The sequence below is a fragment of the Carcharodon carcharias genome, chromosome 2 (genome assembly GCF_017639515.1).
Source record: "Carcharodon carcharias isolate sCarCar2 chromosome 2, sCarCar2.pri, whole genome shotgun sequence".
Taxonomy (NCBI): Eukaryota; Metazoa; Chordata; class Chondrichthyes; order Lamniformes; family Lamnidae; genus Carcharodon; species Carcharodon carcharias.
Genome location: NC_054468.1, coordinates 233079118 through 233092710, shown reverse-complemented (window position 1 = coordinate 233092710; position 13593 = coordinate 233079118). Strand labels below are relative to the sequence as shown.

At 44.9% G+C, this 13593-nt stretch overlaps 1 protein-coding gene and 1 pseudogene across 4 annotated transcripts in view; both read right to left on the bottom strand.

Annotated features, from left to right (window-relative positions):
* Positions 1-13107, bottom strand: part of LOC121269797 (butyrophilin-like protein 8) — a 58321-nt gene extending 45214 nt beyond the window's left edge. For all 4 annotated transcript variants that reach the window (XM_041174757.1, XM_041174744.1, XM_041174747.1 and 1 more), the window contains exon 1: positions 13049-13107. The gene's annotated coding sequence lies outside the window, so the exon portion shown is untranslated. The remainder of the gene's footprint in view (positions 1-13048) is intronic.
* Positions 12122-12301, bottom strand: LOC121275582 (annotated as a pseudogene).
* Positions 13108-13593: the final 486 nt, after the last annotated feature.

The following is a 13593-nucleotide window of genomic DNA, read 5'->3' as shown; positions in this document are numbered from 1 at the left end:
TAGTAGTGACCTTCCCAAGGGAGAGTTCTCCATGCCTCAGTCTTGTGATTACTCATCATAGGAGCCTCTCAGTTTTAATTTCAAGTTAACTAACATCTTTCTCCCTCTTGGTTTACATCCCTCTAATCTTCCTTCAATCACTTCCTTCAGCAAGTTCTCATAGAATATGGCCAATCCAACTTTGTTGCCTTGTCTTGACGATATGCAATCACAATCTTTCCTCCTCCACCATCCTAAGAACTTCCCTCCAACTGATCCGCTCTATTCATCTCCAGAACCGCATGTCACAACTTTCCTGTCTTGGAATGTCTGTTTGTCTTAAGGTCCATGTTTCAGTTCTGTACAACCAGGAACTCCAAATCACAGTCTTGATAATTCTTTTCTTAAGTTCACTACTCATTCCTATGCTGAGTAATTCTTTATGTTTGGAGAACGCATTCTTTGCCATTGCCTTTCTAACTCTGATTTTTTTCTGGCAGTAACCATCTTCTGATATGATGCTTCACAGGTCCCTATATTGTAAAAGCAAAATACTGCGGATGCTGGAAATCTAAAACAAAAACAAAAATAGCTGGAAAAACTCAGCAGGTCTGACAGCATCTGCGGAGAGGGATACAGTTAACATTTCAAGTCCGTATGACTCTTTGTCAGAACTAAGGAAAAATAGAAATGAGATGAAATATAAGCTGGTTGAGGAGGGTGGGACAGGTGGAGCAGGGTAGAGGGCCAGTGTATTGTAATACCTGTTCCAGCTGTTGGCCATTTATTTTGACCTCCACTTTCCCACCATTATTTATTTCAATCTTCAGAACTTTTGTCTTTTTTCCATTAATTTTCATTGCTTAAGCATCATCCAATCTCCTTTTAAAATCATTCATTGTCGCCATTTCATGGGCAACAAGTTGAAGGTCACTACCATTTGCTGCATAAAAAAGTTCTCCCTCCCATTCATCCTGTATCTCTTGCCCAAACCCTTAAATCTGTGTCCCTGAGTCATTGCATCCTCAGCTAAAGGGAGGACTTTTTCTTTGTCTATCGCATCTAAACCTGTCATAATCACGTACACCCCTATCAAATCTCCCCTCGATTTCCTTTGCCTCAAGGAGAACAACCAAGCTTCTCCAATCTAACCTTGCAACAAAAATTCCCCAACGCTGGAACCATTCTGGTAAACCTCCTCTGCGCCCTCCCAATGACCCTCACATCCTTCCTAAAGTGTGGTGACCAGAACTAGTGCAATGCTCTAGTTGTGGCATAATCAGAGCTTTACAAAGGTTCCGCATTACTTCCCTGCTTTTGCACTCAACACCTCTATTTATGAAGCTCAAAATCCCATTTAGCTTTGCTAATTTTTAAAACTATTTATTCATGGGCTATGGGTGTCGCTGGCTAGGCCAGCATTTTCATGGCCTGTCCCTAATTGCCCTTGAGAAGGTGGTGGTGAGCTGCCTTCTTGAACCGCTGCAGTCCCTGTGGTGCAGGTACACCCACAGCACTGTTAGGGAGGGAGTTCCAGGACTTTGACCCAGTGACAGTGAAGGAACAGTGATATATTTCCAAGTCAGGGTGGTCAGTAGCTTGGAGGGGAACTCCCAGCAGGTGGTGTTCCCATGTGTCTTATGCTCTTGGCCTTGTGCTGTCTAAAGAGCCTTGGTGAGTTCCTGCAGTGCATCTTGTAGACGGTTCACACTGATGCTACTGTGTGGAAGGAGTGAATGTTTGCAGATGGGGTGCCAATCAAGCGGGCTGCTTTGTCCTGGATGGTGTCAAGCTTTTGAGTGTTGTGGGAGCTGCACTCATCCAGGCAAGTGGAGACTATTCCAACACACTCCTGACTTGTACCTTGAAGATGGTGGATGATGGCTTTGGAGAGTCAGAAGGTGAGTTACTCGTCACATGATTCCTAGCCTCTGACCTGCTCTCGTAGCCACAGTGGCTAGTCCAGTTCAGTTTCTGGTTAATAACTACTATCTCAACATGTCCTGCCACTCCCAAAGAACATACTTCCAAACACAGAGAGCCATAGAAAAGCTAAGGTGCAAAAAGAGGCCGTTCAGCCCATCATGTCTGCAATGGCCAAAAAGAGAAAAAAAATAGCCGCTTATTTTAATCCCATTTTCCAGCCCCTAATCCGTAGCCTTGCAGGTTACAGCACTTCAGGTGCAGATCCAGGTACCTTTTAAATGAATTGAGCATTTCAGCCTCAACCACTAACTTAGGCAGTGAATCCCAGAAGCCCACCACCCTCTGGGTGAAAAAGCTTTTCCTCATGTCCCCTCTAATCCTTCTACCAATCACCTTAAATCTATTCCCCCTGGTAATTGACCCCTCAGCTAGGGGAAACAAGTCTTTCCTGTCTACCCTATCTTGGCCCGCCATATTTTTGTACACCCTCAATTAGGTCACCCCTTAGCCTCCTCTATTCTAAGCAAAACAAACCCTGGCCTATCCAACCTTTCTCCATAACTGCAATTTTCAAGCCCTGGTAACATTCTTATAAATCTCCTCTGCATTCTCTCCAGAGCAATTATGTCCTTCCGTTAATGTGGTGACCAGAACTGTACACAAAATTCCAGCTGTGGCCTAACTAGCGTTTTATACAGTTGCAGCATTACATCCCTGCTTTTGTATTCAATATCTCATCCAATAAAGGAAAGCATTCCATATGTTTGCTTGACCACCTTATCAACCTGTCGTGCCACCTTCAGGGACCTGTGGACATGCACTCCAAGGTGTCTCACTTCCTCAACCCCTCTCAATATCTTCCCATTTATTGAGTATTCCTTTGTTTTACTTTCCCTCCTCAAATGCATTACCTCACACTTCTCCGGATTGAATTCCATTTGCCACTTTTCCACCTACTCAACCAAACCATTGATCTCATTCTGGAGACAACAGCTATTCTCTTCACTATTAACAACATGGCCAATTTTTGTGTCATCCGCAAATTTCCCGATCATGCCTCCCAAACTTAATAACGTACACAACAAACAGCAAGGGCCCCAACACAGAGCCCTGTGGAACACCACTGGAACCCGCTTTCCATTTGCAAAAACATCCATCAACCATTACCCTTTGTTTCCTGTCGCTGAGTCAATTTTGGATCCAACTCGCCACCTTCCCCTGTATCCCCTGAGATCTCACTTTTCTGACCAGTCTGTCATGTGCGACCTTGTCAAATGCCTTACTGAAATCCACGCAGACAACATCCACCACACTACCCTCATCAATCCTCCTTGTTACTTCCTCAAAAAATTCCATTAAGTTACTAAGACATGGTCTTCCCCTAACAAACCCATGCTGACTATCCCTGATCAATCTGCCTTTCTAAGCGACAGTTTATCCTGTCTCTCAGAATTGATTCCAACAATTTGCCCACCACCGAAGTCAGACTGACCGGTCTATAATTTTCAGGCCTATCCCTCGCACCCTTTTAAATATTGGCACAATGCTCCAATCCTCTGGGACCTCGCCGGAATCTAGTGAGGATTGGAAAATGATCCTCAGTGCATCCGTTATTTCCTCCCTGGCTTCCTCTAACAGCCTGGGATACAATCCATCCGGCCCTGGTGACTTATCCACCTTCAAGAATTGAGCAATCATTGTCACCTTTGACCTCCGCACAAGCAAACAGTCCAAAGTAGACTGATCTGCCCTATTCCCATATACCCTCATCCAGCTACCCAGTCTAATCTGGCATGTTGACAAAATGGTGGAGATAGAATCTAACCCTGAAAATGAAACTCTCAGCCTCATAATTCTCTGCATTTTCTTCTCAAAGTCATTTACAATTAATATGGCCCCTCAATAACTGGAAAGTCTGCATCGATCTACCCTGTCCCATCCTTCCTACAGTGGAACTCAATACTACACACGGTACTCAAACAGAGGTCTCAAAAGTTTTACAAAGACTCACCAACAGAACATATCATCTAAGACTTTTTGGCTTATATCCCCATCCTATCAATGGCCTGGATTTTAGCCTTGCCCTTCAGCAGCCTTGAGGGTGGGGTGGGGGGAGGGGTGGTGGGGGGGTGGTGGATGCTGAGGGGGAGCTCATAAAATGCAGCACAAGGCCCGCCCACCTCCAATCTGCCTCATATGTTACTGGGGGCGCCAGTGGAGGTGTTGGACCACCCATCCACCCTCGCGGCTATTGAGGTCCTTAAGTGGCTGGTAAATTTTTTAAAAATCCATTTATGGAATGTGGGCATCGCTGGCTAGGCCAGCATTTATTGTCCATCCCTAATTGCCCTTCAGAAGGTGGTGGTGAGCAATTAGGGATGGGCAATAAATGCTGGCCTAGCCAGCGATGCCCACATCCCATAAGTGGATTTTTAAAAAGTCCACTTAAGTGCCTCATCCCACCCCCGCTGCTAGTTTACCTGTGGCGAGGGAGGCAATTTTTAATGTGCAGGCTGGTGTTGGGCAAGAGGGGGGGGAAACCTCCTTTGCGGATCCCTATTGGTGACACCCCTCCCCCAAGGTCATACCCACACCTCCCCCCCCACCACTACCGCCTGCCACCTGCCCCTCCGCCCTCCACCCTGGCCACCCACCCACTTCATCCCCTTGCTGGGGCCAGCCGTCCAGGACCTGCCAATACCCAGATGTGCCTTCAGTCTGTCCATAAACCTCCTCTTCTTTGGGGACTGCCTGTCATCCCAGCAGTGGCCACTGCTTGAACTTGGCGCTGCAGAGCTGCCAGCCATCCAAATGGCCAGTGGCTCCAAGGTGAGGCTTTCTCTCCAAAAGGGGCCAGCAGTCTCAGTTTGAACCAAATGGCACAGCAGCCAGCTTCTTTGTTCGTGGGCATGCTCCCAAACGACTTTTTAATCCGGTGGGGGGGGGGGGGGGGGGGCGGTGGTTGGGTTGGGGGGGTTGGGGGTTGGGGGGGGGGGGGTGGTGGTGTCGGTGGTGGAGAGACGGTGCTCCATAAAATCCAGCTCCATATCCAAATGCAGTTTCCTTTGGCCTTCCAAAGAATTACAGATTATAGACAGATACTTCAACTACAGGAGAGTCAAGAGTTATGGGGAAAAGGCATGATCTTAATAAATGGCGGATCAGGTTTGAGAGGCTGAATGGCCCACTCTTGCTGCTTTTTTTTTTGTTCTTTAATTACCTAAGCCTTCTATTTTTACATTTTCTACAAATCAAACCCATCCCCCCAGCCTATATCTAGGGTAAACTGGAATGTTCCCAAAACAGAACCGTGGGAACCATGGGTAACAGTTGCTTCCAGCCACCCAAACTAAAATTCCTTTAATTCCTACTTTTCACTGCCTTCTAACTGATTTTTAAATGCAGTTTGCTATTCTCCCACTAATTTCATACCCCTTAATCCACTCTAGTAATTTACCATGTGGTGCCTTGCCAAACGCTTTCCTGAAATCCACCGCATTTCCCAATCTACTAAACCCTGACCTACCTCCTCAAAGAAATCCACGTGGCTCCACAAGCACAACTGCCCCTTTAGAGAACCTTTACTCTTAAAGACACTGAGTTTTTCCTCCCACAGATGTTAAGATAACTGGCCTGAAATTATCCAATTTACCCAACTCTCATTTCTTAAAAAGAAATTGCATGGTTTTTCAGTTTCCTCAGGAAATGTCACAAGGGCCACAGTGTGACAGACTGTACACGTACTGGGTGAGAAGGCCATTAGAGTGGTCACACTCTTGCCGTGGTGTGAGAAAATCATGAGTTCAAGCTCCACTCCAGGGGCATGGGCTATAATCCAGGGTGAGATTCCCAGTGCTGAGGGAGTGCAGCACCTTCGTAGAGGCTATCTTTCGTTTGTCCTTTCAGATGGGTGTAAAAAGATCCTTTGGCACTGTTTCAAAGACCACCAAAGGAGTTCTCCGCCTTTTGTATAAGGACATACATAATCTAGGTTGGCACACCAATGCCATTAATTGAGGGTCATCGCCCTTAGTCAGCATCACTTTAACACAAATTTTCTGGCCCCAGTTCTTACAGTATTATAAGGGACAAAAACAGACTATACCTTGCAAAGTTGAAAGGTACAATCACGCTGTAAACAAAGTGCTCCACAGTTATGTAAATACAACATGCAAAGTAAATAGAATGAAGCAGAAAGTGAACTGAAATCCATGGGAATTCAGGGTTGCACTGCAAGCTCTGAGATGATGGATTTCCTGCAAGAATGTGCAGGAAGAGGTACAATGACATTTTTTTTCCAGTTACTATGTTAGAAATAGTATTGTTTTAGTTACTGAGAAAATAAAAGTGACATTTTTAGACAATATTTTCTGACATCATTGACCATTTCTAGACTTACACAGAAACTACAATATGATACAGGCCACTGGATCAAAGCAGCCTTGGTGCTTTTTTTTTGATTGAGCAGTATCTTAAATCCCTTCCAGTTCCCATATCATTTATGCTCATAGCCACTATCTAATCTATTCTTAAATATTGACCAAACCTACAACTCCACATAACCTTGTGATACAAAAATGCCACTCCCACTCTGTCCCAAATTTTACATTTAATCTTATACCTATGACCCCTCATTCTAGACCCCTCAACCACTGGAAATAGACTATGTGCAGTTTTGGGCTCCACACAATGTTCGAACTGTGGTCTTATTAATATTCTCTACAGATTCACCATTATATCTTGACTTATATATTCTATAGCTCTTGCCACAAAACCCAGTGCCCCATTGGCATTTTTGAATGACCTTGCTCGATTGAGGTGAGGTACAGTGAGTGTAGGATGAAAACCTTCTAGAATTATAGTTGTTATTCCCAAGAATCTCCCTTAGTTCTTCTCCATTTCATTCCCAAAGTTGGGGGACTTCAGTACACTGATGTAATAATCCCTCTTTTCCCATATAGGCTATCTAAACCCATTTAATTATTTAAACCAATCCTCACTACAGCATGTTTAGATACAGGGTGGCACCAGAGGACTTGAGGATTGCAAATATTACAAGGTTTCCAAGAAAGGGTGTATGTACCAATAAGCTCAGCAACTACAGGCCAGTCAGTTTAACCTTGATTGTGGGGAAGCTTTTAGAAACAATAATTCAGGATAAAATTAACAGTCACTTGGGGACATGCAGCCCAATTAAGGAAAGCCAGCAAGGCTGTGTTCAGGGCAAATTGTGTTTAACTAATTTGCTTGAGTTTTTCAATGAGGTAACAGAGGGGGCAGATGAAGGTAATGCAACTGATGTGGCATACATGGACTTCCAAAAGGTATTTGACAAAGTGCCATATAACATGTTTGCGAGCAATATTAGAGCCCATGGGAAAAGGTAGAATAGCAGCATGGATACAAAAATGGCTGTATGACAGGAAACAGAGAGCAGTGGTGAACAAATGTATTTTGGACTGGAGGAAGGTTTGTAGTGGAGCCTCCCTTAGCTAAGGCCCTTTGCTTTTCCTGATACGTATTAATGATGTTGACTTGGACGTACAGGCCCACAATTTCAACATTTACAGATAATACAGAACTTGGCAGTATTGTGAACTGATTGTTAACTAATGTGGTAAACTTAAAAAGGACATAGACAGACTGGTGGAATGGACAGAAACGTAGCAGGTGAAATTTAATGTAGAGAGACGTGAAGTGATTCATTTTGGTAGGAAGGACGAGGAGGGTATTATAAAACATAAAGAGAACAATTCTAAAGGGAGTGCAGGAGCAGAGATACCTGGGTATGTATGTGCACAAAGCATTGAAGGTGGCAGGGCAGGTTGAAAAAGCGGTTCAAAAGGCATACAGGACCCTGGGCTTTATTCATAGGGACATCAAATTCAAAAGCAAGGATGTTATGTCAAACCTGTAAAAAAACACTAGTTCGGAGTCAACTGGAGTATTGCGTCCTTTTCTGAGCATCACACTTTGGGAGGATGTGAAGGCATTGGAGAAAGGACAGAAAAGATTTATGAAAATGATTCCAGGGATGAGGAACATCAGTTATGTAAATAGCTTGGAGAAGTTGGAACTATTCTCCTTGGAGAAGAGAAGATTGAGAGGAGATTTGATAGAAGTGTTCAAAATCATGAGAGGTCTGGACAAAGCACTGGTGCCATTGGTGGAAGGGTCGAGAACCAGAGGAAACCGATTGAAGGTGATTGCAAAAAGAAGTAACGGCAATTTGAGGAAAAACATTTTTTAAGCAACAAATGGTTAGGATGTGGAATGCACTGTGTGTGGTGGAGGCAGGGTCAATCAAGGCATTCAAAAGAAAATTAGACAGATATTGGAAAGAAAAAAATTGCAGGCGTACAGAGAAAAGGACTAGTTGAGTTGCTCTATTTGAGAGCCAGCATTGACCAGAGGGGCCAAATGGCCTCCTTTTGTACTCTAACCATTCTATGATTTTAGGCATTCACTCATTTGGTGATTCACCACAACTGCTCTTCTTTTCTCACCTATTCTGACTCCTTTAAAAAATATTCTAACCTGTTACAATTATTTTCCGCTCCTACTCAGTCAATAATCATGTAAAGATTAAAGCTGTTATTTCTATATCCTGTGATATAATTACTTCTAATTCCCCCGTTCGTTTCTCACACTGAGCACTGCATTTTTTCTGCTGGTATCTGACCCCATTATGGTTTGATGTCCCTCTTCAAATCCCTTTATTTCTCCTGTGTTCTATCCTTTTTACTAATTTCTTCGTACATACATATTTATTTAATCTATTTCCAACTTCTCTATTTGATCACTCCATGTTTTTATTTTCTCTCAACGTCTTTCCTACTTCAAATGACTTTTCACTGCATTGTTTATCTGTTTTGCTGTTCATTCCCTCACTGTTTCCTGTTTCCATTCCTGTAGAATATCTACCCCAGCTCCAGTGTCAATGCCTCGAGAAAGGATGTATTTAAGGAATGTAAATGTATTGGGGGTGGTTCAGAGGAGGTTTACTGGTTTGATACCTGGAACACACGGTATGAGGAGACAGAGTAGGGATGTTGGGCAGGTGCTGTAAATTGTAGGATGTAATCAGTGGTATCCCACAAGGATCTGTGTTGGAACCTCAGGCAGTCTAAACATTCATAAATGACCAAGGCGATGGGATAAAAAAACCACAGCTCAATTTGCAGACACAAAGATAAGCAGCATTGTAAGAATGTAGATGGAAGCACAAAATTACAAAGATATGAATTGATTAAGTAATTAATGGCCAAAACTGTAGCAAATGGATTTCAACATAGATGAATGTGAAGTTATCCACTTTGGACCCAAAAGAGGACAGAACAGGGGACATCCTAAAGAGCGAAAAGCTAGAAACAGTGGAAGTCCAAAGAGACTTGGGGGTCCACTTATATAGATCATTAAACTGTCATGAACAGGCACAGAAGCTGTAGGAAATTTGTTCCCTTGAGCCCACTCTGCCATTCAATAAGATCATGACTGATCTGTATGTGGACACAACTCCACTCTCCTGCCTGACCCCCATAAAGCTGAACTCCCTTGTAGTTCAAAAATCTGTCTAACTCAGCCTCCACCGCTCTCTGCGGCAGAGAATTCCAAAGTTTAACAACCTTCAGAGAAGAAATGCCTCCTCATTTCCATTTTAAATGGGAAATACTTTAATCAGATGTAATCAAAAATGCCATTGGAATGTTGGCCTTTATATTCAAGAGCATCAGAATACAAGGAAGTAAAAGTCACACTTCAGCTATACAAAGCCCTGGTTATATCATATCCAGAGTTACTGTGAGCAGCACTAGGCACCAGAGTTTGGGAAGGATATACTGGCCTTTAGGAGTGCAGTGTAGATCTACTGGAATAATGCCTCACTCTAAGGGTTAAGCTGCAAGGTGAGATTTAAAAAAACTAGAGTTATGTTCCCTGGAATTTAGAAAGTTAAGGGTGATTTGATCCAAGTTTTCAAGATATTAAGAGGAACAGATAGAGAGAAACTACTTCCACCAGTTGGGAAGACCAGTTGTGGGGCATAGTCCAAAAAAATAGAGCCAGATCTTTCAGGGTGAAATTTGTTAGCCAAAGATACTAAGGGATATGGGCCATAGGCATAAGGAGTTAGGGTGCAGATCAGCCATGATCTCACTGTGTAGCGGAACAGGCTTAACTGGACCAGCCATATAAATACTGTGATACAACACCAGATCAGAAGCTATGAATTCTGTGCTGAGTAACTCCCCAAAGCCTGTCCATTGTCCAACAAGACACAAGTTGGGAGTTTGATGGAATATCCTCCAATTGCCTGGAAGAGTGCAGCTCCAACAACACTGAAGAATTTTGACACCTTCCAAGGCAAAGCAGCCCACTTGATTGACACCCTATCCAGTACATTCAACATTCACTCCGTCGATCACTGAAATACACTGCATCTACATGTACCATCTAATGGAACTCACCAAGCTTCCTTCGACAGCACCTTCCAAACCCGCAACCTCTACCACCTAGAAGGACAAGGGCAGCAGATGCATGGGAACACCACCAGCTGCAAGTTCCCCTCCAAGTCACTCACCAGCCTGATTTGGAAATATGTTCCCATTCTTTCACTGCCACTGGATCAAAATCTTGGAACTCCCTTACAGCACTGTTGGCATATCTACACCACACACACAAAAAATGCAGGTTTAAGGGGTAAATGGCCTACTCCTGTCCCTATGCTCTAGATATCCCTCCTCACTTTCCCTGACTTGTGTACAGTCACCACATTGTCCTTTAAAACTGCCAGCCACCTATCCCTCACTGAGGAGACCAACCTCGAGAGTGTTTGCTGCTGAAACCCCTGTTCCTCCCTGACCCATCCTATAATCTCTCAAACTCTCTTATCTTCCAGAGGGCTTTTGAGCTAGTGTTTGGGTTGGGAGGGGGGGGGGGGGCAGAATAAAGAATACAAGCCTTTGACCAATGCCACAGCTCCCAGCACGGCCAATTGGCTGAACACTTCACAGAATTGTAACAGCGCAGAAGTAGGCCATTCAGCCCATTGTATCTGCACCAACTCTCTGAATGAGCATTTTACCTATTCTTACATTCTCTTGTCTTCACCCCATAACCCTGCACATTATTTCTTTTCAAATAATCATCTAATTCCCTCTTGGAATGCCTCGATTGAACCTGCCTCCACCACACTCTCAGGCAGTGCATTCCAGATCCTAACCACTCACTATTTGAAAATGTTTTTTTCTCATATCACTTTTGTTTCTTTTAACAGTTACCTTAACTCTGTGCACCCCGGTTCTTGATCCTACCACCAATGGGAATAGTTTCTCCCTATCTACCCTATCCAGGTCCTCATGATTTTGAATACTTCTATCAAATCTCCCCTTGGCTTTCTTTCCTCAAAGGAAAGGAGTCCCAACTTCCCCAATCCACCCTCATCACTGAAGTTTCTCATCACCGTTCCCACGTGACCATTCCCAGAATGATGCCTCATTCCATCCCATCATTCACAGAATGATACCTCTAACCTGATGATAGGTGCAATCATAGAAACTTTAGAAAATAGCAGGAGTAGGTCATTCACCCCTTCCAGCCTGCTCTGCCATTCAATCTGACCATGGCTGATCCTCTATCTCAATGCCATACTCCTGCTCTCTCCCTATACCCCACAATGCCGTTAGAGTCCAGAAATTGCACTATTTCCTTCTTAAACATATTCAGTGACTTGGCCCCCACAGCCTTCTATGATAGAGAATTCCACAAGTTCACTACCTTCTGAGTGAAGAAGTTTCCCCTCATCTCAGTCCTAAATGATCTACCCCATATCCTGAGGCTGTGACCCCCTTGCTCTAGACCCCCCCAGCCAGAGAAAATATCAGCCCTGTATCCAGTCTGTCCTTCTCTAATCTCTCATACGACAATCCTGCCATCCCAGGAATTAGTCTGGTGAACCTTCGCTGCACTCCCTCTATAGCAACTATATCCTTTCTTAGGTAAGGAGACCAAAACTGCACACAATACTCCAGGTGTGGTCTCATCAAGGCCCTGTACAGCTGCAGTAAGACATCCTTGCTCCTGTACTCAAGTCCTCTCACAATGAATGCCAACATACCATTTGCCTTCTTAACTACTTGCTGCATCTGCTTGCTTGCTTTCAGTGATTGGTGTACAGGGACACCCAGGTCCCTTTTTTTTCATTTTCACCCCAAAGAGGAGCAACTGCACCATGCCTGGAGACACTGCAATACCAGGTTGATGTGCGGAGTTGAATGGGCAAGCCCCTGTTCCAGCTCCCTGTCCCAAAAATCAATTTAATATTTGGCCCCCAGGTAGGAGAACATATCAAATATTAAACTGATAAAACATTTCCAATCTATCACTATTTAGATACTCTACCATTCTGTTTCTCCTACCAAAGTGGATAGCTTCACACTTATCCACGTTATACTGCATCGGTCGTGTCTTTGCCCACTCACTCAACCTGTCTAAAGCCTCTTGACACAATTCTCATCACTCACATTCCCACCAAGTTCCATGTCCTCAGCAAACTGGGAAGTATTATTACATGTGGTTCCCTCATCCAAATTACAACTCCTGTTAATCCCCCAACCACCCACCCCCGGATTAAACAAAGTTTCCTCCCCTTGAAGGTAGGGACACTTGCTCTCGCTCAGTGACATTCAATGTCACATTGAGAACCGAATTGTTGCAAAAGCGGACGGGAATGTAGCCTCCCTGCTTGTTCACCCCACACTCACACATCTAAAAATCGCCATAGTGTTCCACTGTCTCCAGCCTTGACCTCAATCCACTAACATTCTGTCCTTGAGGAACAGAGGTGCCGTTATTGTGTTTCTCTGCACAGAAACAATTCAAGGATACAAAGCGTCTGATCTGTAACAGTATTGAGTATCCGCTCTGTAAAAAAGAGGCAGGGGGAAGGTTCACGCTGTGCAACATCGCAGCAGCAAAGCCGCACACTGGAGCTCTCAAGCAGCGGAACCCTACAGCATCGGCAAACCCAGTAAGGAGAAGGCTGAGGACGCAGCCGTTCATATATAAATGCAGCCAATTCCGTGCAGAGCCCCCCTACCCAGCAGCTTCAGCACGTCTGCAGCCTACCGCCCGCGCTGCCACTCACCTGGAACCCAGCCCCTCGTGCACGCGCGGGCCACTCAGCGGCCGCGCGCCCACCGCGGCCGCGCACTTGCGGCCCCCTTCCCCCCCCCCCCCGCCGCCGGAGGGAGGGGGGGGGGGTAGGGAGAGTGGTGGGCCAGCTAACCAATCAGCGGTGTCGGAACCGTGTTCATCTGCATACGATCCCCGCCTCCTTTTCCCCCCCCCTTGTGTTGCGTCATTGTTTAAACCTTCAAACGCCCATTGGCCAGAGCCTGACGTCAGTCAAACTGGAAAGTGACCAATAGGACTAGAGTGTTGAGTCCAGCGGATAGCCCCCCCCCGCCCCCCCCCCCCCTCTCCTCCAAACCCCCTCCCGACTGCTGACTGTCTCTATCACGGGCTGGTCCTTTAACGCTGTTTTCAGCTGCTTTGTGTTTACGGTTTCAGGTAAATGTTTTCAAATTTCTTCTCTGGAGTTTAACAGATGTGCGTGCAGTTGTTTCATTGGTAATATTGGTGAATCCACAAAGAGGGAGAGGGGAAGAGCCTGGGCAGGTTGCATCTATT